Here is a 23,252-nt window from a genome sequence, read left to right on the forward strand (position 1 = left end):
CAGCTAATGGCGCTGTCCTGGCCTGCCCTCCCGCCTCGCTCCTCCCCACCCAGACCATGCCCCCAGGCCGCTCCTTTCAGCAGGCCCTGCACTTCGGCGTGTAATGGGGGTTACACACATGGCCGGGCCCTTTGTAAAATGCTCGTGATGCGCGCAAGGCCCGCCACGTGCATAACCCCTGAAATTTACGAGCGCAGCCCTCTTAAAATCGAGCTTTTGTCTTCAAATTTAACTGTGTTTCTCAAATTAGTTTAAATCTGCTACCAATTTCATAGTGTTCCCTAGTCTTACTACTATCTGAAAGGGTAAATAACTGTTCCTTATTTACCTGTTCCACAGCCCTCATAATTTTATAACTCCCTATTGTATCCCATCTCAGTGGTCTTTTCTTCAAGCTGAAGAGGCCTAACCTGTTTAGCCTTTCTTCATAAGGAAGCCGTTCCATCTTCTTTATCATTTTTTGTTGCACTTCTCTATAACCTTTCTAGGTCTACTAGATTGTTTTTGAGATGGGGTGACCAGAAGTGTACATAATGCCCGAGATGCGATGATGTCTCAAATCCATACAGAGGCAATATGAAATTCTCAGTTCTATTTGCCATTCCTTTCTGATAGCTTAGGAGATTCTAATGAACTAGAAGTTCCACACAGAAGTAAAAGGATCCTAGATTCTGGGTTGCAAGTGAAGCCCCAAAAAGTGCCCTGAGAGACGCCTCTGGCAGGCCCTGACATGTCTGAAAATTTAGCGTGAATAGAACACCAAACAAAAATGTTATTGGGGGATATTCACACGCACACTTCTTCCCTTCAGAAAGTAGGCTATGAAAAAGACATATTTTGCCAGATCCCTCTAGCAGGCCGATACAGTACAGTGCGCTCTGGTGGAGCGCACTGTTAACCGGCATTGGACATGCGTTTTCGATGCGCTAGCATTATCCCTTATTCAGTAAGGGGTAATAGCGAGTTGAAAACACGCGTCCAACCCCCCCCCCGAGACTAATAGCGCCCGCAACATGCAAATGCATGTTGATGACCCTATTAGTCATTCCTGCGCGATACAGTAAGTAAAATGTGCAGCCAAGCCGCATATTTTACTTTATGAAATTAGTGCCTACCTAGAGGTAAGCGTTAATTTCTGCTGATGCCGGGGAAGTGCACAGAAAAGCAGTAAAAACTGCTTTTCTGTGCACCCTCCAACTTAATATCATGGCAATATTAAGTCGGAGGTCCCAAAATTTAAAAAAGTTAAAAATAATTAAAAAAAAAAATTTAAAATGGGCCCGTGGCTCGCGGGTTGAAAACCGGATGCTCAATTTTGCCGGCGTCCGGTTTCCGAACCCATGGCTGTCAGCGGGGTTGAGAACCGACGCCGGCAAAATTGAGCGTCGGCTGTCAAACTCGCTGACAGCCGCCGCTCCTGTCCAAAAAGAGGCGCTAGGGACACGCTAGTGTCCCTAGTGCTGCTTTTTACCGCGGGCCGTAATTTAAATAAATTAACTTACTGAATCGCGTGCACAGGAGAGTGGCCTGTGTGCACGCCGGGAGCGCTCTCCTGCGATTTTTACTGTATCGGCCCGTAGGTTAGCAGGAAATGTATTCACGGGAGCAGGAAGAACATGGGCGCAGACTGCTTCCAATGAATCATTTGGAGAAGTAGAAATTGCTGAATATATGCATGAATTTTTCATTTTTTGGGAGGAGTATCTGGAGGGGAGAGAGGCAAAGGATTTTCTCTTGGAGGTAACATAGAAACATAGAAATGACGGCAGAAGAAGACCAAAAGGTCCATCCAGTCTGCCCAGCAAGCTTTACACTTATTTTTTTTCTCATACTTATCTGTTACTCTTGGCCCTTAGTAACTTTTTGGTTCTATTTCCCTTCCATCCCCACCATTGCTGTAGAGAGTAGTGCTGGAGCTGCATCCAAGTGAAGTATCCAGCTTAATTGGTTAGGGGTAGTAACTGCTGCAATAAGCAAGCTACTCCCACGCATATTTGTTTACCCTGCCTTTGCAATTCAGTCCTTGTTGGCTGTCTGAGTATAATTCCACTTTACTTCATTCCCCCCTGCTGTTGAAGCAGTGAGTTGTGCTGGATATGTATTCCAAGTGAAGTATCAGGCTTAATTGATTCGGGGTAGTATCCGCCATAGCAAGCAAGCTACTTCCCTCTTATTTTGTGAATGCAAATCCTATTTTCCACATTTCCTCTTGCCGTTGAAGCATAGAGCAATAGGGATGTGAATCGGGCTTCGGACGATTGAAAATATCGGAGGATATTTTCAAAATTGTCAGAAATTGGGCGCTCCCCCAAAATGATAGGAAAACCCCACGATATTGATCGTGGGGGTTCTCTTATCGTTTTGGGGGAGGGCGGGAAAAACGGCACACAAAAATAACCCCTAAACCCACCCTGACCCTTTAAAACTAATCCCTTAGCTTCCCCCACCCTCCTGACCCCCCTAAAAACTTTTTACAGGTACCTGGTGGTCCAGTGGGGGTCCCTGGAGCAATCTCCCGCTCTCGGGCCGTCGGCTGCCAGTAATCAAAATGGCGCCGATAGCCTTTGCCCTTACCATGTGACAGGGTATCATTGCCATTGGCCGGACCCTGTCACATGGTAGGAGCACTGGATGGCCCGCGCCATCTTGTGCTCCTACCATGTGACAGGGGCTGACCAATGGCACCGGTAGCCCCTGTGACATAGTAAGGGCAAAGGCTATCGGCGCCATTTTGATTACTGGCAGCTGATGGCCTGAGTGCAGGAGGTCGCTCCCGGACCCCCGCTGGACTTTTGGCAAGTCTTGTGGGGGTCAGGAGGGTCCCCCAAGACTTGCCAAAAGCCCCTGGTGGTCCAGTGGGTGTCTGGGAGCGATCTCCTGCACTCGGGCCATCAGCTGCTGAGAAGTATGCTTGAACACAGAAGACCAAAATGGAGAAGGAAATTCCCAGAAGCCTCTGCATGTCTTTGGCCTGCCTGAAGCTGAATGGACTCTGAGTGACTTACAGAATGTCTCTGGATATCTGAGGAGGCAAGCTGGCACCAGACAGGTGATGTCTATTCATAGAGTCACCACAGGGGAACTTCAGGCACTATTCTCAGGAGTTTGTAATCCACAAAGTTACAGACGTGTTGATTGTCTTGACCAGTAAGAGTTTAACCAGAACAAAGAAAGTCATGGGAAATGGGCTACACATCCTGGGAAGCCAATCAGGATAGTTAGCGATGATTTAATCATGCAGTTGACATCACAACTTATGTAAATGATCCTTTGGGCAGTCATGCAAGTCTCTAGAACCTTCTACCCTGTATTTGAATGTTATCTATAAAACAAGGATCACTTTCTGTATAGGATGAGATGCTGGTCAGATTGTAAGACGAAGGGTACCCAGCACCTCCCGAGAACACTTATATTGACTAATAAAAATACATTATACTTTTTACTGAGTCTAAGTGTTCTTATGTCCCTGGCCATAAGCATAGAGGAAGCTTTAACATTTTTGGCACCTGAACAGGGACTCGAACCCTGGACCCTCAGATCAAAATGGTGCCGTTAGCCTTTGCCCTTACTATGTCACAGGGGCTACCGGTGCCATTGGTCAGCCCCTGTCACATGGTAGGAGCACAAGATGGCACGGGCCATCCAGTGCTCCTACCATGTGACATGGTCCGGCCAATGGCACGGATACCCTGTCACATGGTAAGGGCAAAGGGCCATCGGCGCCATTTTGATTAGTGGCAGCCGACGGCCCGGGAGCGGGAGATCGCTCCAGGGACCCCCACTGGACCACCAGGTACCTGTAAAAAGTTTTTGGGGGGGTCAGGAGGGTGGGGGAATCTAAGGTATTAGTTTTAAAAGGTCGGGTGGTTTTTTTGTTTATCGGCTCGGGCGCAGCCGATAAACAAAACCGCGATCGGGCCCGATGAAAAAAAAGCCACATGTGAATCGGAACTGGAATCCGAACCGATTCCGGTTCCGATTCACATCTCTATAGAGCAATGTTGGAGTCGCATTAACCGCTACTACCTGGAGATAAGGGTATTATCTCCAGGTAGTAGCCGTCATTCCCGCAAGCCACCCCCATGCCTCTTCTCTTCATTCACATCGTCTAGACTTTATGGATCCACAGTGTTTATCTCATGCCCCTTTGTAATCCTTCACATACTGGGTCCACTCAAGCCCAATATCCTCCGGAAGGGCATTCCAGGCATCCACCACCCTCTCCATGAAGAAATACTTCCTGACATTGGTTCTGAGTCTTCCTCCCTGGAGTTTTAAATCGTGACCCCTGGTTCTGCTGATTTTTTTGCAACGGAAAAGGTTTGTCTTTGGATCATTAAAACCTTTCAATATCTGAAGGTCTGTATCATATCCCCCCCTGCTCCTCCTTTCCTCCAGAGTATACATATTTAGATTCTTCAATCTCTCCTCATAAGGCATTCGATGAAGACCATACACCTTTTTAGTCGCCCTTCTCTGACCGCCGCCAAGGTACCAATGACTGTTAGGGACAGGCTGAGTCTTAAGGGTTTATTTTATTATTATTATTTCAGTTCCCAGTGCAGAAAGGGGCTTATATTCTTCTCCTTAGTGAAATTGCAGGAAAAAAATATAAATACACAATGGGTTGGAAATGTAAAATGAACTGGAGTTTTTATAAAAGTGCAAAATGTCACAGTTTATATTCAAACGGGTACAACAAGATTTGACAAGGCAGACAGGGGATATATCAAGATGCCAATTTATAGTTTGGAAACCCTGAGGGTCTTTGGAGGGCAGCTGCAGATCTGACTTCTTTTGCTCTGGTCTGCAACAGTCTTGCCCAGGTAGCATGTAGAGTAAGTCATGGCAGGCTTCTGCTGAGACAAGGGAAGGAACTAGTGGAAGATGAAAACACATGAAAGAGAACAGAGTCACAGCATGAAGTTAAAGCTATTGTACATGACAAACATGCTATCTGGAACCACTGATTGCCCATGTGGTTAGATGACTCTGGTGTACCTGAGGCCTTCTTAAGTGTAGGAAGCCGTTAAATACAGCAGGACAAGAATTTGCTGTAAACAGAAAACTTAAAAGACCCAAAGATTCATGGTTTATATAATATTATTACCGATGTGTCTTTCTTTGAAGAACTGAAACCCGGTGTGCAGTAGACTTCTTAAGAACTTTCTAGCAATACACTACCAAGGAAAATTATATGCATTGATTGCTTCAAATCCTTCTATACGCTTTTCCTGAGAACACAAATCTTCAGCTTATAAAAATGCAACCAGTGCCGACTTGCACAGACTAATACACATACTAATAGACTTTTGGTCCCAGTCTTCATAATTTACTGGGAATATTTCATGCTTAATGCAGAAAAAATGCAGAACAGGCTATTACCATGGAAATGACTTAATTTTGTAGTTCTTTCGCTTAATAAGAAAAATATTCAACAGTCAAGATTTCACAATACATGGTTTGTGTGTTTTGCCAGGCACAAATTTTTTAATGCCACCATAGAGATGGCTGCACAGCATAGGGATTTTGCAAGGGACACGCTATTTTGACGATAAAGTGCCAATTGCTAATGTTATATTAAAAAGGAACAGAGCAGTAGGAGAAGGGGATGTTAGTTAAATAGGTAACTAAACTCTAATGTTTAAATGGCAGCTTTCAAAGTGTCCAAGAGGGCAAACCTAGTATCTAGCTAAATTCCTTACTGGCCAGATGCTTGAGTAGATTCCTGGTCAGCGGATTTCATATTGGTTTGTCTTGAGCCCAGCAGTAGAAAAGTTGACTAATCTTACATTCTACTGATGGAGCAGAAAAGGTGACTTCACTGCTCTTACTGCCAGGTGGAAGATGTATTTGGCATTGCAGTTTCAACTGGGGTGAATGTATATACAGTACAAAGGCATCAGAATTTAATTTTGTTTTAAATTTGAAAGCAAAATGTAAGTATATTTGTAAAAAGCATTTATCTTTGCAGTGACTCATTCCCAACTTTACTTTGACTTCCTGTCTTATAGCGCACATTGGAGAATGTGCATATCATTCCATGCCCACCCTGTCATTTATTATGAATTAACATATTAGGTTAAAATAAACATCATACTAATCACCAGCAGGGCACTTGATTGCAGAGCAAAGCAACTGATACCATTGTGTGTGGTGTCAGGGTGGGAGTGACTGGGGATCGTTCCTGCCCCTTTATAGACCTGGGGATTCCTGCTGCTAAGAGAGAGGACTGAGAGGGAGATGGGCTTAGGTGTGGCAGTGCAGGAGAGAGGTTGTCATTTTTTGCAGTTTGATAGGAGAGTGGAGTTATGAGCCAGGAACAGAGGTTAAATATGGATACATGTTGAGGAAGGAAAGCCAGGAAGGGGGGCTTTCAAGGGGTTGTTTTTCAGGAGGGTGATCTGGAAGGAGAGGTGTTTCAATGCTGGGAAGGAAGTTACTGATACCTATACTCAAGTTAATGAGACCTGTGCACTCCGTCATCTGTACATAGTTTCCCTCTATTCCTATAGTTGTTATTCCTTTACTTCTCATCTCTCTATCTGCCTTTGTTCTCCTCTCTTCCCCATCCCCACATTGTTAATTGTTATTGCCAGTTATTTATTTACTATCATTATTATAAATATTGTTTTATCGTTACACTGTATTTTCCACCTGAGTTCATTGTAAACCGGCATGATGTGCTGCACGAATGTCGGTAAATAAAAGTTAATAAATAAATAAATAAATAAATAAATATGGCACTCGGAGATTCACGTCTCATCAAGTATTCATGGGGAGGGAGGTAGAACTGTGTGTTCCTGTAGCTTGAAATGTACAGGTGTCATTACTAAGAACATAAGAACATATGAACATGCCATACTGGGTCAGACCAAGGATCCATCAAACCCAGCATCCTGTTTCCAACAGTGGCCAATCCAGGCCACAAGAACCTGGCAAGTACCAAAAACTAAGTCTGTCTCATGCTACTGATGCTAGTAATAGCAGTGGCTATTTTCTAAGTCAACTTAATTAATAGCAGGTAATGGACTTCTCCTCCAAGAACTTATCCAAACCTTTTTTAAACCCAGCTACACTAACTGCACTAACCATATTCCTTGGCAACAAATTCCAGAGTTTAAGTATGCATTGAGTGAAAAAACTTTCTCCGATTAGTTTTAAATGTGCCACATGCTAACTTCATGGAGTGCCCCTTAGTCCTTCTATTATCCGAAAGAGTAAATAACTGATTCACATTTACCCATTCTAGACCTCTCATGATTTAAAAAACTTCTATCATATCTCCCCTTAGCCATCTCTTCTCCAAGCTGAACAGGCCTAACTTCTTTAGTCTTTCCTCATAGGGAAGTTGTTCCATCCCCTTTATCATTTTGGTCGCCCTTCTCTGTACCTTCTCCATTGCAACTATATCTTTTTTGAGATGAGGTGACCAGAATAGTACACAGTATTCAAGGTGTGGTCTCACCATGGAGGGATACAGAGGCATTATGACATTTTCCGTTTTGTTCACCATTCCCTTTCTAATAATTCCCAATATTTTGTTTGCTTTCTTAACTGCCGCAGCACACTGTACTGACGATTTCAATGTGTTATCCACTATGATGCCTAGATCTCTTTTTTGGGTGGTAGCTCCTAATATGGAACTTAACATTGTGTAACTATAGCATGGATTATTTTTCCCTATATGCATCACCTTGCACTTATCCACATTAAATTTCATCTGCCATTTGGATGCCCAATTTTCCAGCCTCACAAGTTCTTCCTGCAATTTATCACAATCTGCTTGTGATTTAACTACTCTGAATAATTTTGTATCATCTGCAAATTTGATTATCTCACTCCTCATATTCCTTTCCACATCATTTATAAATATATTGAAAAGCACAGGTCCCAGTATAGATCCTTGAGGCACTCCACTGCCGACTCCCCTAAGAACATAAGAAATTGCCATGCTAGGTCAGACCAAGGGTCCATCAAGCCCAGCATCCTGTTTCCAACAGAGGCCAAACCAGGTCACAAGAACCTGGCAATTACCCAAACACCAAGAAGATCCCCTCCACTGAGAAAATTGTCCATTTAATCCTACTCTCTGTTTCCTGTCTTTTAGCCAGTTTGTAATCCACGAAAGGATATCGCCACCTTTCCCATGACTTTTTACTTTTCCTAGAAGCCTCTCATAAGGAACTTTGTCAAACGCCTTCTGAAAATCCAAATACACTACATCTACCGGTTCACCTTTATCTACATGTTTATTAACCCCCATCTGCATGTTCCTGGCTGCAGGAAGTAACCCATCAAGGTATTCTCTAAACTGCAGTATTCACTAACTACGGATAGTAAATACCACAGGAATTAACCCATATTGCACCTGGTTTTAATGCATAGTTACAGTAATGATGGCAGAAAAAGACCAAATGGTCCTTCCTGTCTGCCCATCCAGTCTGCCCATATGGTAGTAACTGCTGCTTCAGGTAGGTTACCCCCATGTTTCTATTAAGGGTAGTAACTGCCACTCCGTGCAGGTTACCCCCAAGCTGTATGTTAAGGGTAGTAATATTAAAAATCAAAACCCAGCAACTGTCAAACCCATAACAAAATTTTTCCTATCAACATTTTTACAGGGTGAGCAGCCTTCCTGATAATTCAGACAATGTTGCTTGAATGTGCTTTGCTTTTGGACTTGGCGGTAGAAGCAGTCCTGTGCTTTTTCCCTAATGTTTTCATCTCAGTACCTTGGACCATAAAATCAGGGCCCAGTGTTAACTGTTGTCTGAATCCAAATCTCCTCCCCACTGTCAAAGCAAAGAATGATGTTGCAGTTGCATCAAAATCATGTAAGCTAATTGGTTAAGATTAGTAATTCCCATGCCTTCTGTTAGGGCTGTCACTCCATGCTGGTTACCTCCCATGTGTTATGCTCAGGCTTGTGGACCCTTGGGCCGACGGAAGGATAGTATACCTTGGAGGAAGATCCGTAGGTTCTCCCGTCGGGTGGCGAGGCAGGAACAGAAGAGGTGACCAGCTGACCCTCGGCACTGGAGACAGATGCGACTGTGAAGGCAGATGAAGAGTCGTGACGTCAAGGAACGGAGGTGTGTCTTCGCCACTGGAAGTCTGCGGTCCCCCCAGGAGGAGCCCGTAGGGACCCGGACCGCTGGGACATAAGTGGACCTTTGAGAGGTCAAGGAACAGACGTATGGTGCAAGGGCTGTCTGGAGCTTCACCCTTGGAAGCCTGCGGTCCCCCCGGGAGGAGCCCGTAGGGACTCGGGCCACTGGGACTTAGGTGGGCCCTTGGAGACGATGGTCAGGAAGAGGTCCAAGGTCAAGTGCCAGAGGGTCGTCGCTTACCAGTCCGAGGTCACACACCAAGGGATCACCACTTGCCAGTCCAAAGCCACACACCAGAGAATCACCGCTTGCCAGTCCGAAGTCAATACCAGGAATCACTGCTAGCCAATCCGAAGTCAAGAACCAGGAATACCAAAATGAAACTGGAACAAGGAGTTAAGACGCTGAAACTCACCGAAGCAAGCAGACTCAAACAACTCTCACAGGAGATGTTTCCAAGTCAAGGAATGGTCAGAGGAAGTCTCCTTTTATACTTCCTCTGGCCCTGTGGATAGGAATGAGCTGCAGGCAATTAAAGGGACGAGGTCCCTTCCCGGCTCCGATCCCAGCGGCCAGCCCGAAGGCCTGCGCCGCCGCACGGGGATGCTGAGCTTGGCGCAGGGCAGTCGGCCCTGACGCTGCCGCTGGCCTGTTCGGCAGAAGAGGTAGGAGGCCGCGGGCGCGGATGGCTGCGGGCGCGGAACACAATAGTACCCCCCTCTTTAGGGCGCCTTCCCAGAGGCCTGGGTTTAGCCGGATGGTCTTGGTGAAACTGCTCCAGCAAACCCTGATCCAGGATGTTGGCCAATGGTTCCTCGGGACCGAACCCCTCCCACGCTAGGAGATTCCCATTTCTTTCCGTGCTTTCTTATGTCCAAGACCTCGCGGACTTGAAAAGTGAGGTCATCCTCGGAGGCAATAGGTTGGGGAGTCGGAGGCGTGCTGGAGGGCCAAGACAACACCAAGGGCTTTAAGAGGGACACATGGAACGTGTTGTGTATCTTGAGGGAAGGCGGCAGATGAAGCTGATACGACATGGCTCCAACCTGACGAATGATGGGGAAAGATCCAATAAAACGCGGGGCCAGTCGTGTTGATGGCAGCTTCAGACGGATGAATTGAGTACTTAGCCAAACCTTTTGGCCTGGCCGGAACGGAGGGTAAGGCCTTCTTCGCTGATCTGCGTATTTTTTAGTGGCTTGACTGGCTTGGACCAATGCACTTCGTGTGGAGATCCACAAGCGGTGTAACTCGTCTGCTGAAAGTTGAGCTACCGGGGACGTAACTGTGATGGGAACTGACAACGGTGGGCATGGCTGCTTCCCATATACAATCTGAAACGGCGAGGATCCGGTAGCAGAGGAGAGGTGGGAGTTGAGCGTGAACTCCCCCCAGGGTAGCAGGCTGGACCATCATCCTGTTTTTCGTTGACGTATAGTCGGAGGAATTGTTTTAGCGTTTGGTTCGTCCTCTCCGCCAGGCCATTACACTGAGGATGGTACACTGACGTATAGTCTAAGGTAATGTCAAACTTTTGACAGAGAGCCCTCCAAAACCTGGCAGTAAATTGAGGTCCCCTATCTGACAGGATGCTTCTAGGAAGGCCATGCAGCAGAAAGATATGCTGCATGAACAGCTGGGCCAGCTGGGGAGCAGACGGCAACCCCGGGAGTGGCACGAAATGCGCCATTTTACTAAACCGGTCAACGACCACCCATATGACCGTGTTGCCACTAGATAGTGGCAGGTCGACCACAAAGTCGGTTGCCATGTGAGTCCAAGGTTCTGCGGGCGCTGGTAAAGGCTGGAGTAAGCCCAGGGTCGAGCCGGGGATCCTCTTATGGTGAGCACATGACTGGCAGGACTCCACGTATGCTCGGACATCCTTGTTAATTTTAGGCCACCAATAGTATCGGCGTAGGGTTTGTAAGGTCTGGGATTGTCCGGAGTGGCCAGAGCAGCGGGAGTCGTGGGCCCAGGCTAGGACTTGTTTCCGCAAGTGCGGCGGAACCAGGGTTTTCCCGGGAGGGATGTTTGTGGTAGCAGACAGGAAGATATGGGATGGCTCAATGATGAACCGCGGTTCCTCAGTACCTTCTGTAGACTCAAAGACACATGATAGAGCATCAGCCTTGACATTCTTCCCGGCGGGCCTGTAACGAAGGACAAAGTTGAATCTAGTGAAGAATAGGGCCCAACGTGCCTGCCGGGAATTGAGTCACTGGGCCCGCTGCAAGTACTCTAAATTTTTGTGGTCTGTGTAGACCATAAACTGGTGGTGTGCCCCCTCTAGCCACGGTCGTCACTCTTCTAAGGCTACCTTTATAGCCAAAAGCTCCTTGTCTCCTATGGCGTAGTTCCGTTCTACCGGGGAGAACTGGCGTGAGAGGAAGGCACACGGACGTAGCTTATGATTTTTGGAGGTCTGGGTCAGAACGGCGCCTACGCCTTCTGAGGATGCGTCCACTTCGATGACAAAAGGCCGCTGTGGATCCGGATGCCAAAGGCACGGCTGTAACAGGAATGCCTCCTTGAGGCGACGAAAAGCAGCCTCTGCCGCAGGAGGCCAGTTTTTGGGGTCCGCACCTTTCCGGGTCAGGGCTGTCATCGGGGCAACGATGGTCGCATAATGCGGGATAAAAGATCGATAGTAGTTTGCAAATCACAAAGCTGTCCCAACTCCATCCCCAGAACACCTTAGGTATGTAAAACCACACACAAAATTGTGTGCATACCTATTGAGGCTATTGTCAAAGAGCTACATATGTGCATAAACCCGGATTTTATGCAGATCCCAAAACATGCAATTTCAAGCTTTTTCCCACCCATTTTGGCCTATAAATAATTTCCAGAGCCCCTTTTGTTTGTACGTGTCCAATCAGACACTCACTAGTGATGGCAACAGCAGAAGACTGCGCCTTCTTCTGGGCTAGTCAGCAAACCTGGAGCCGCAGCCAAGCACATGGAGGATCCCCAGGCATCCTGAGATCACAATTCCAGCACCGCTGTTTTATGGGACACAGTCATGTGGCAGAAACAAACCTAGAGCCAAGCAGAATTCAAGGAAACCCTTTTCTTTAATTCAGAAAAATCTGAGTTACTATATCAGTGTTAACAAAACCCCTGAACTTCTTTCTCTTTCTTACATAGCAACACTATGAGAACCTATTAAATAATAACATAGTAATATAATGTAGAACATGTCAGCAGATAAGAGCCATGTGGCCCACCCAATTATATGGTAATGTAGTGAATGTCAGCAGAAAAAGACATAAATAGCTAATTCAGTCCGACCGGTTGCCCCTGCTACAAAGTTCTAGCTAAGGATATCTATTTTTTTAACTATGTTCGTTTTATGAGCTATTTTCTTTTACCTGTATTCTATATTTTGATTATGTATGTTCTGATGTAACCTGCCCCAAACTTTCAGGCTGACAGAGCGCATTGTTAACCTGCCCTTGGACGCGCGTTTTCCCTTACCCCTTATTCAGTAAGGGGTGGAAAATGCGCGTCCAACCCGCGGCACCTAATAGCGCCCTCAACATGCAAATGCATGTTGAGGGCCCTATTAGGTATGCGCGCGGGATACAGTAAGTAAAATGTGCAGCCAAGCTGCACATTTTACTCTAAGAAATTAGCGCCAACCCAAAGGTTGGCACTAGTTTCTGCCGGCACCGGGAAAGTGCACAGAAAAGCAGTAAAAACTGCTTTTCTGTGCACCCTCCGACTTAATATCATAGCGATATTAAGTCAGAGGTCCCGAAGGGTGTAAAAAGTAAAAAAAAAAAATTTAAATTGGGCCAGCGGCTATCGGGCCGAAAACCGGACGCTCAATTTTGCCGGCATCCGGTTTCCGAGCCCGTGGCTGTCAGCGGGCTCAAGAACCAACGCCAGCAAAATTGAGCGTCGGCTGTCAAACCCGCTGACAGTCGCCGCACCAGGTCAAAAGGAGACGCTAGGGACGCGCTAGTGTCCCTAGCGCGTCCTTTTGCCCGTTTCTACCACACCACCTAATTTACATACTGAATCGCACGCGCCAGCGAGTGGCCGGTGCACGCGCCGGGAGAGCAGGCGTTCGTCCGCTCTCCCGCGTTTTTACTGAATTGGCCCGTTTGAAAGGAGTAAGATATAAATACTGCTAAATAAGGGGTCAATTTTTAAAGCAATGCACACTTGTCCATGAGCACACGATTCCCGGCGCGCGCACATAGATACGCCAATTTTGTAACATGCGTGCTCTCATTCACTTACACATATGCTCCATCACTGTCATACACACAGGGTCTCAATCACATACATGCAGGCTCTCAATCACACATATGCTTTCTCACACACACAGACTCTCACAAACATGCTGTTTCTCTCTCACACATAGGCTCTTAACCACCCACACACATGCTATCTTTCACACTCTCAAACACATGCTCATTACTCTTTTTCTCACTTATACATAAGGCTCTCAGTCACACTTGCACACACGCATTCTCTCTCTCAGGTACACACTCGCAGGCTCTCTCTCTCACTTACACACATGCTCTTTCTATCTCTCACACACGCAGGCTCTCAATCACACACATGCTTTCTCTCTCTCATACACACACAGGATCTCAGTCACATACACACGTACTCTCTTGAAATCACTCTCTCACTACTCCTCATCACCCCTGGATCAAAGTACAAGTGGTGGCAGCAGCCACCAGCACCTCCTCCAATCCCTATGGCTGAAGATAAGAGTCTGATTGGCTGCGAAAGCTGACGCTATTCCTCTTCTTGCTCTGGGCGGTGCGGCTCTTCCCCCTACTCAGGGTAAATCTGCTTCTTTTTTTTTTTTTAATCTTTTATCAGTTTTTTACATTACAAATTGGAAACGTAAACTTTTTAACAATTTGATCATCAGTCTTTACAACATATCTCACATGACTAGTTATTTAAATTTAGCTAAACAGAGAGGGGCAGATTTTCAAAGCCCTATGTGCGTAAATCCAGGAGGAGTTACGCGCATAGGGGGGTTACGCGTGCCGGGCCTATTTTCAAAAGGCCCGGCGGCGCACGTAGAGCCCCAGGACGCACGTATGTCCTGGGGCTTGAAAAAAGGGGCAGGGTGGGGGCAGGGCGGGGGCGGGACTGAGGCCCCCAGCATGGCGGCCATTTGCTGCTGTGCCGGGGTATTGCGTGCCGTCAGGCGTAACGTACAAAATAAAGGTAGGGGGTATTTAGGTAGGGCTGGGGGCAGGTTAGTTAGGGGGGGGGACCGAAGGAAAGTTCCCTCCGAGTTCCCTCCGATTTCGAAACAGCCTCAGAGGGAACGGGGAAAGCCATCAGGGCTCCCCTAGGGCTCGACGTGCGCAAGGTGCGCGCGCATGTTATAAAATCGGGCGTACATTTGTGCGCGCTGGGTAGCGTGCACAAATGTAGGCCGTGCGTAGGTTTTAAAATCTGCCCCAGAATTTGTTCAATTTGTATTTCAAAGCAAATAATAAGGAAAAAACAGCCTGTTAGGGACAAGCAAAAATTTCAAAGGAGATACAAGGATAAAAAACGTAACCATCGCAATACAGCAATTACATAGATTTTAACCTGGTACATTATGTATTTAAAGACCTCTGCCCATTATGATGAACTGGAGAAGAGGTGGTAGGCTGCTTTGCTTCAATAAACTGTTGTAATTTATCAGACTGAAAAAAATATATACGTCTCTTCACCCTTTTTTAATATACATTTGCAAGGATATCGCAGGACAAATGAGAAACCTAATACAATTACTTTTTACCTCACGGAAAGAAATTCTTTTCTCCTAATCTGGGTAACTTGTGCCAGATCAGGATAAATCTTTAAAGGCTGACCATAAAAGGTTACTGGAACATTTCTGAAATAAGCTCTCATTACATTATTGACGTCTTGGGTGGCAATGAAAGAAACAAACAAGGTGTTTCTTTCCAATACATCTGTACTAGAATCTTCCAGAAAACTAGTTAAGTTTACGGGGATAGTTGCAGGAATAGTTCCTACAGCCGAAGCTCTTTTATTCAAAAAGTAACATGTATTCACAGAAGGAAAATTATCTGGAGGAAAAGCAAGTACTTCAGTGAGGAACTTTTTCAGAGTGGTATAAGCAATTTCCCCTGCAACCTTTGGAAAATTCAAAATCCTTATATTAAGATGTTTGATATTATTTTCCATTGCCTCCAAGTGTCTTAAACAGGCAAGCTGATCTTTAACTATAACCCCATTAATCTTATTTTCAGTTTCACCAACCCTATTTTCAATAATATCTGTCCATTCTTGTATGTCCACAATTTTTTGTTGGAAATTCTGGACGACAGAATCCAATTTATTTTCAAGCCTGTTTAGAGAGGCTCCAAACCCTGCCACCAAGTCCCAGATTGCCTCCAGGGTTACCGCCTGACGGTAACAGTGCGGACTCACCCCGAATGCTTGGCGTCGTCTGTTCCTGGTTATTCTGCAGAGGGACCTCAGATCTTTCTCTCTTCTGTAGATCTCCCAATGTAATATCACTCCGTCCTCCCTCGCTGAGGTTAGCTTCTTCTCCGGCATTTGGGGAGTTCTCCTCACCGAGCACCGCGCTCGAAACAGCCCCCTCCTGCCCAGTCACATTTGCCGCGACATCAGCAAGCGGCTGAGCGGCATCTCTGCTGGGGTCACGCTGAGCCGGAGGCTGGCGCAGGTAGGGGCTTAGGGACGTCTCCTGCAAAGGAGCTCCCCGCTGTCCTTCACGGGGACTCCCAGCGGTTTCACAGACTCCCTGTTGATCCAGTTGGGACAGAAAACGCTCTATCCAGCTGCATCAGGGGGAGGTAAGGTATCTGTAGGGTAGATTCTTACCTTCCCTTTCCTTTTTGCCGGCATAGCGAAAACAATGTTCCAAGAAAAAGAAGTCAGCAGCTCGAGCGTTCCGTGTACCTTCTATGCTGCCATCTTGTCCCCAATGGCCAGGGTAGTGCTGCTTCTGCTTGGGATGATGGCACAGTTTCTTCTTTTCCCTGTGTCTGTGGGCACCCTGCACAGCACTTCCTTTTCCGATCCACGGGGACAGGAAGAAGGAGAGGCCAGTGCCTCTAGTGCTGCTGCTCTACATGGTTTCTATCAGTAGTTTTGCTGTGTTCCGCTTGGGCTATCAGCATTTCAAGCCCAGGAGGAGGAAGAGTGGGACTCGGAGCAGAAGAGAGGGAGAAATGAGCAGCCAAGCTAGCAGGAGACCAGGAAGTGTGGCGACACACCTGCATGTGCTTGGCAGGACACTGGTTGAAAACTGCTGGCCTACAATACGTCATGCCCGATCCTCCCCCCTCCCCCCTCCCTTACCTGAAGAGTATAGCCAATCCAGTCTGCTGCCCAAGCAAAGCTACCTGCCACCTCCCCCCAAACAGCTCTCTGATGGAAAGTATGCGTCTAAATGCATTCCCTGCCTCGACTATGCCTCCAGCCCCCATCCTGCTTCTCTGAATGCCTGCCATGACTGTTGAAAAAAGTATGCCCAAAATCGTGTTTTGGGCATATTTTACCTGCATCACCACAGTTGGTTTTTTAAAGCACCACTTAACACAGATAAACTAGAACACTAACTCCCATAAATCCCAGGCTAAAACTGATTGTTACCCTGTAATAATCATCTTCCTTGCACCTACTTTGTTTACATTTGAGAAACGTTTAGCATGACAACTGTGCTTGAAATGTGTATCTAATCGATCTTCTTTCTAATAAATACATACAGGTAGATTTTTAAAGCCCTGTGTGAGCCAAAAGCAGGAGATATGTGCACAAGTTGGGCCGGCACGCGCCGAGCGGATTTTATAAGCCACCCATGGATGCACGTATCTCCCGCTGCGCGCACAAGTGAAAAGTTCCTAAAAAGGGGTGGAGCATAGGTGTGGTCTGGACTGGGCATGCGCATGTCGGGGCCTGGCCAAAAACTGTGTGCATAAATACTTACATGCACAGGCGTGTGCCAGGGTCCCCTGCCATGTACATTTATTTCTGCTATGAAAGACATGTAAGTAGTAAAATAAAATTTAGGCCAGGCAGTGGGGTTTTAAAGGTGGAGCTAACGGGGGGGAGGGGGGGGGAAGGTGGCTATAAAATTAGGGGGATTTGCAAGTCCTATCCCTAAACTGGGTGAACTAGGAATGAACTGGGAAAACTACCTATGGCTTTGGCACGCGTCCCTTCTAAAATGTTCCCGACTTACGCAGTAGAAGTGGCATTTGAGTGCACATGCATGTATCCATTTAAAATTGTGCACGCATGTATGCGCGTTCAACCTATTTTATGACATGCGTGCATATATGCAAGTATGTTATAAATTGGCTACGTCTCTGGATGCGAGCCAGCATACGTGCGAATGTGTGCATCCGCATAGCTGTTTAAAAGTTACTGTCCCTCTGAAAAAGGAGGAAGAAAAAGGTAAAAACAGGTGTTGCTCCAAATTGTTACCTGCTTTGTAAACTTTTTCTGTGTTTGCCTGCTGGATTCTAGGCATGACCGTAGGTGAGCTTGCTCAGATTGAGATTGGTGATGTCGATAATAAGAGCCAAGGAAAGAAGGAATTAAATGGTAGAGTCTCAGTGAGAAGGGTGAAATGTGTGTATAGTGCTGTGTCTGATTGGAAGAAGCCGGAACATAAGGGTAGATTTAAAAAAATAACGCGATCGCGTACTTTTGTTGGCGCACCAGGCGCCAACAAAAGTACGCTGGATTTTATAAGATACGCGCGTATCTTATAAAATCCAGGATCGGCGCGCAGCCTGCCTCCGTTCCCTCCGAGGCTGCTCCGAAATCGGAGCGGCCTCGGAGGGAACTTTCTTTCGCCCTCCCCTCACCTTCCCCTCCCTTCCCCTACCTAACCCACCCCCCCCCCACCTTTATCCATGGATTTACGCCTGCACCAGCGCGCCAAGACCCAACCCGGGGGCTGTTCCAGAGGGCGCGGCCACGCCCCCGGGCCCGCCCCCCCAAACGCCGCGTCACGCCCCCCAAACGCCACATCATTCGGCGACGCCCCCGACACGCCCAATAGGCGCACCGGCGCACAAGGGCCCTGCACGAGTAAATTCGGGAGGATTTACGCGCGCGGGGGTTTTAAAATCCGCCCCATAGTGCGTAATCAGGAAAAAAAATCAGAGTGATCTGGACTGGGTGGAATTTAGACATCTAACATTGAATAAGTTGCAGAGAGTCTTGGTGAAGTGAAGTCGACAATATGTGTGTTAGACCCTGTGCCTGTGAGCATGATTGAAGAACTTAGCTCTGAGACAGTATTGTTTGCTGTCAATAGTGAACACCTAAGTAGAGAATGAGTCGCTTTCTGATTGCTTGGAAAGGGCTGTGATTAGAACCACTTTAAAGAAGCAGTGTTCCGAGGCTTTGTTTTTGCAGCACAGTTGCACTGTTTCACATCTCCCTTTTCTGAGTAAATTAATGGAGAATGTGGTTTACTTACAGCTCTCACATTTTCTTGAGGAAACTCATATGTTTCATTAGTATCAATCAGGATTTCACCAGGGTTATGGGACAGAGTCGGTGTTAGCATTGATAGATGATTTGCAAAGGCATGGGGACAGGGGTAAGGATAGTCTCCCAATCCTATTAGACCTGTGTCCACAGCCTTTGACACAGTAAATCATCAGTTATTGGAACAAAGGTTACAGCTTATAGGCATTGGGGGTATTCCCTTGAAGTGGTTCAGATCTTTATTTTTTTTTTGGATGATCATACTTTATCAGCTGGGATGGGAATTCTTCACCTCCACCTTCTTTCCCTCAGGGTTCATTGCTGTCGCCAGCTTTGTTTAATGTCTGGTGGTTCCATTGGTTGAAGTGATTGAGAGGTATAGTGTCTTTGCAGATGACATTCATCTGTGTTTCCCAGTGGAAGAGGATCCAGTATCAGCAACTGCGGTACCAAATCAGTGTTTGGAAGGAGTGGCTAATTGGTTGTCATCTATTATTTTTGTTTATTTAATTTACTTATTTATTATGAAAAATTGTGTGGTCCATACTATCTGCCGTTCTAGGTGGGTTACACAAAAGCATATATAATCTAAAAAAAGAACATATCTAACAAAACAATAAATAGAGACTTTCATTTTCAGTTTTTATATTAGTTTTCCTGGAAATGTATCAGTATGTATTACAACCAGAACACAAACAGGACAGATCAGTGGGGAAAAGTGGTGCATCATTTTTCTTGGTAAATATCATTTTTGTTCTTGTTGAAATAATCACGTATACATTCCTGGGAGAAATAAAATAAAAACTGAGAATGAAGGCCCTTAAAATTAAATAAATAAAATAAATAATACACTGCGATACAAGATTAAAAAAAATCCCAGGCCTGGCCTAAAATGTTCATGCAGTAACAAGATCACATGGCAAGCCCTGAAAAAAACATCTCACTACTTGTACAAGTATCACCCTCTTCGCATGCTAAAAAAAAAATATATGTGAATTTCAGGTAGGCTTCCATAAAATGTTTGGGTAGAAAACAATATCTCAAAATAAATGTTAACCACCCCCCGCCCCCCCCCCCCCAAAAAAAAAAACAAAACAGAAAAGCAATCAAAGGCAATTATAGGCCATATCCAATAAATCTTTTTTTTTTTTTTCATCTGAAATGAGAACAAAATCTTTTGAATGGCTTTGATGCTTATATGCCATCATATTTGATTTCTCTATGAGTGAGCCACTATGTGTCAGACAGGAAAAGGGATGAAGCTTTCTCTGCTCTTAAAGACAGAACAAAAAAAAAAAAAAAGTACTGTTATTAACTAACACATTGATGAAGGCCTGTGCAGTGATTCAAGCCCTATGGGATTAATCTACTGGATGTGGAAGTGCATGTCCTACTAGACATTCAAAATTTAAAAAAAAACCCCACACATTCTGCTGATTAAAGTCGCTGTCTAATTAGCAGGTCTAGAAGTTGTACCTCATATTGTTATGAGCTGCTCGAGCTCACACTACAAAAAACAAGAGCCTTATCCGTCTTTCTCAGTTTACATTTTAATTGGCTTGCAGTTAAGTTTTGTATTGTTTGGTTTTTTTTTTAAACACTGCAAGACTGCTGACATACACTGTAATACTATGTGAATAATTCATGGGAGCTGTCCGAGACCAGCTTTTGTTTTTTAACAATTTGAAAAGAAGATTTGGGGGGAGAGGAGAAGAATCTCCCATCAATACCATGTTTCTTTCTGGGCATTAAACGTTTTCATTGCTGTAATCGACTGCGTTTGGGATTTCAGGCAGGTTTTGACTATACAATTGTATTAATAACATTTCCGTCAAGAGGGCGCCCAATTAAATTGAATTGGGTTTTTATAGCTCCCGTTTGGTTTCCTAATATGTGTGAATTTAAAACCTTTCATTTTTTTCCCTTTTGCACTCTGAGTATTGCATAACGGTGAATTTTTTTTTCCATTTGGTTTTATTGATTTCCCTCTTCTTACAAGGATAGAACCGTTTGTAATTGAAGAATTCGTTTTTCACAAATGGTGCATTTTATTTATTTTTTTTATTCATTGTGCTTTGAAAGAACGATGCCCTTCTTTAACAAACTGCTGTTGTCCTGGAACTTGAGAACTGATGTGACCCATTCAGAAAAGAGAGATAGATGCAGGTGTTGGTAAAACAATGAAGCAAAATGTTTGTAGGCTGATGTTTTCAAGCTTGAAAGAAGAAAAGCCTAAGAGAAGAAACTGATTAGTAGACTCATGGATTTTTCAGGTCCGCTAGAAGAGAGCTGGAAAAAAAAAAAGATATTTATTTTACAGGTCATTTTTCAAAAAGTCAGTTAAGCAAACTTCCTGAGTTTGAAAATGTCCCTTTCCAACTGATTTAGCCAAACCATTGCTGTGACTGTCCGTAGATAGTGGCCACATACCAGGGCTCCTTTCTGGAACCTGGCTAATGTGGACCCCAAGTCTGGCCACTAGGTGTCACCATTGCAAGACGGCTGAGATGCCCTCCACCCGGGGGTTGTACTTCCGCTGAATCACTGGACCAGCCCTATAAGGAAACAAATTTGATGAGCCAATGTTGCTTTTCATTGATGCCTTCTCAATCTGCACAGTTACCTCATTTAGGGGGTCATTTACTAAGCATTTTTCCCATAGACACAGAATGGGAGAAAAGCCTTAGTAAATCAGGCCCTTAGAGGCCAACACAATAAAGTTCATTAACGCTTTTGGAAGCACACCATAAAATGATAATTGACTTGCAAAATTTTGATTGTGAGCTCTTGTGCGCATTAATTTGCAGTTTTAACCCACGTACTTTAGGTTTTTAATGCATAAACTCAGCTAATAAGATAATTAAATGCAAAACAGCTCATGATCTATTAGGGCAGCAATAAAGTGCAAGCACAAACTGCTTTATCAATTCATTATCATAAAAAATTATACCTCAGTGAGGTATAAAGTATTTGTGATAACCTAGGTAAAGCATACATGTACTTTGCCATCTTTGCTCATTTGCTTGTCATTAACATCAGCCATTTGTACATGTTTCAACAGTCAATATTAGTGCACACTAGTAAACTGGCCGGAAAGTTTGCTGTAAGATGTACAGTTTATGTCCCATTCCTCCCCCTTCTCCCAACAAAATACAGTTATGATAACACTGCCTGGGAACAGTGATGCAGACCTGACACACCGAAGGAAACACTCACAGAATGTGTTTCCGGGCTGTGTTGGATGCCTGCTTTTTTCCAAGCAAGTTATTTGACTATTCAAAATGGCACCCGCGAGATCATTATGTTATTGATAAAAGTATTTCTGTAATCATTTTTCTGAAAAATAAAACAAGTCGAACTGGATATTAGCTGTCAGCAAAGCCTTCTTGTCTTTCATTTGTTCAATGATGAGGGACAGCGATTTATTTTAAAGTTACATTGTAAAAACTCTTTTTGTGTTACGATGCAATGAGGCCTGGAATACATCTCCTCAGCCTTTTACTCTCTCTCTCCTATCAGCCTTGGGTCTTTCTTCATTCCTAGGAAGCGCATGAAGCACCTTGTCAAAAGGGGCTTGCTGACCTTGATTGCTTGGAACTATTGTCCTGTTTTTTTCCTAGGGGAATCAGAAATGCATATTTGGATTTTTTTGTTTGTTTAATGATAATGTATTTTAGGATTTATGAAGAATTTGTTTTATGGCATCTGAAAATAATATATATTATTTTTGTTGCTATCTGCTTTGTACTAGTTGATCCCTGAAATGGCTGAATACAAATTTGTTAAATTGAATGAACTCTCCCTGCATTAAGGATGTCTTATCATTTCAAAAAATACATGGAAACGGCGATAAAGTTTGTTATTCATTTTGTGCCATTTTCCAATCCCAAATGTTACATAAAAAATAAAATTTAATTTTGGGTTTGTTTGGGGTTTTTTTTTTTTGTCACTTTAGCATGGACTAAATTCAGTACACGCCAAATCCAGGTAGCACATGTTAAATGGGAAAATGAAATAAATGAAAAAAGAAAAACACAAAATAAAATGGAAAGCTAAATGAAAACTAAACGAAGCAATTTCATTTTCCATGCATGTCCCCTACCGTGCATGCAATGAGGGTAAAGTGACTGGCATGCTCTGACCCTTTGGACCTGGGGTGATCTGGTTGCTCTCTTTTTCTCTGTCTCTTTATCTTTCTGCATCAGGTCTGCTCCAAGAAGTCTATTCCCATGACAGGCTTTGGGGTGCAAACCTTGACAGAATGAGTGTGGCCAGAGTTAGTTGACATTTATGGTTTTCTCTCCCTTAATCCTTCTTCCGTTTTCTTTTGCTTTCCCTTTCCTGCATGCCTTTACTGTGGTAGAAGGACGTTTCCCTTAGCTGAGCTCTCTGCCTAAGGGATTGAGAACATACGCTGGGCAGGTGGGGCCCGCTCGGGCGCACTTACTGTTATTTTTGTGCTGACAGCAGTCGTACATCATGCCAGCACATTCCAGAGTAACCCGATCAAAGGGCTGCAACCAGAAAACAAAGTGCTCTTAATATAATATTTTGACCATGTAATTGGGAAGTAATTATGGCTGATAAACCACTTTGCCATGCTTAGAGAACCTTGGACATAGAAGAGAACCGTTCTTTCCTTTTGAATCACAAGGATTGTGCAACCCAATG

At 44.9% G+C, this 23,252-nt stretch overlaps 1 protein-coding gene and 1 long non-coding RNA gene across 8 annotated transcripts in view; one reads left to right on the forward strand and one right to left on the reverse strand.

The window, feature by feature from the left end:
- Nucleotides 1-23,252, forward strand: part of AUTS2 (activator of transcription and developmental regulator AUTS2) — a 1,828,564-nt gene that overhangs the window by 1,067,027 nt on the left and 738,285 nt on the right. The window lies entirely within an intron of this gene.
- Nucleotides 20,692-23,099, reverse strand: LOC115096924. Its single transcript, XR_003858163.1, has 3 exons — nt 23,029-23,099; nt 21,012-21,136; nt 20,692-20,870 (listed from the first exon to the last, which is right to left on the reverse strand). It is a non-coding gene; the product is annotated as an uncharacterized LOC115096924 (long non-coding RNA).

Source organism: Rhinatrema bivittatum, chromosome 8, assembly GCF_901001135.1.
Source record: "Rhinatrema bivittatum chromosome 8, aRhiBiv1.1, whole genome shotgun sequence".
Classification (NCBI taxonomy): Eukaryota; Metazoa; Chordata; class Amphibia; order Gymnophiona; family Rhinatrematidae; genus Rhinatrema; species Rhinatrema bivittatum.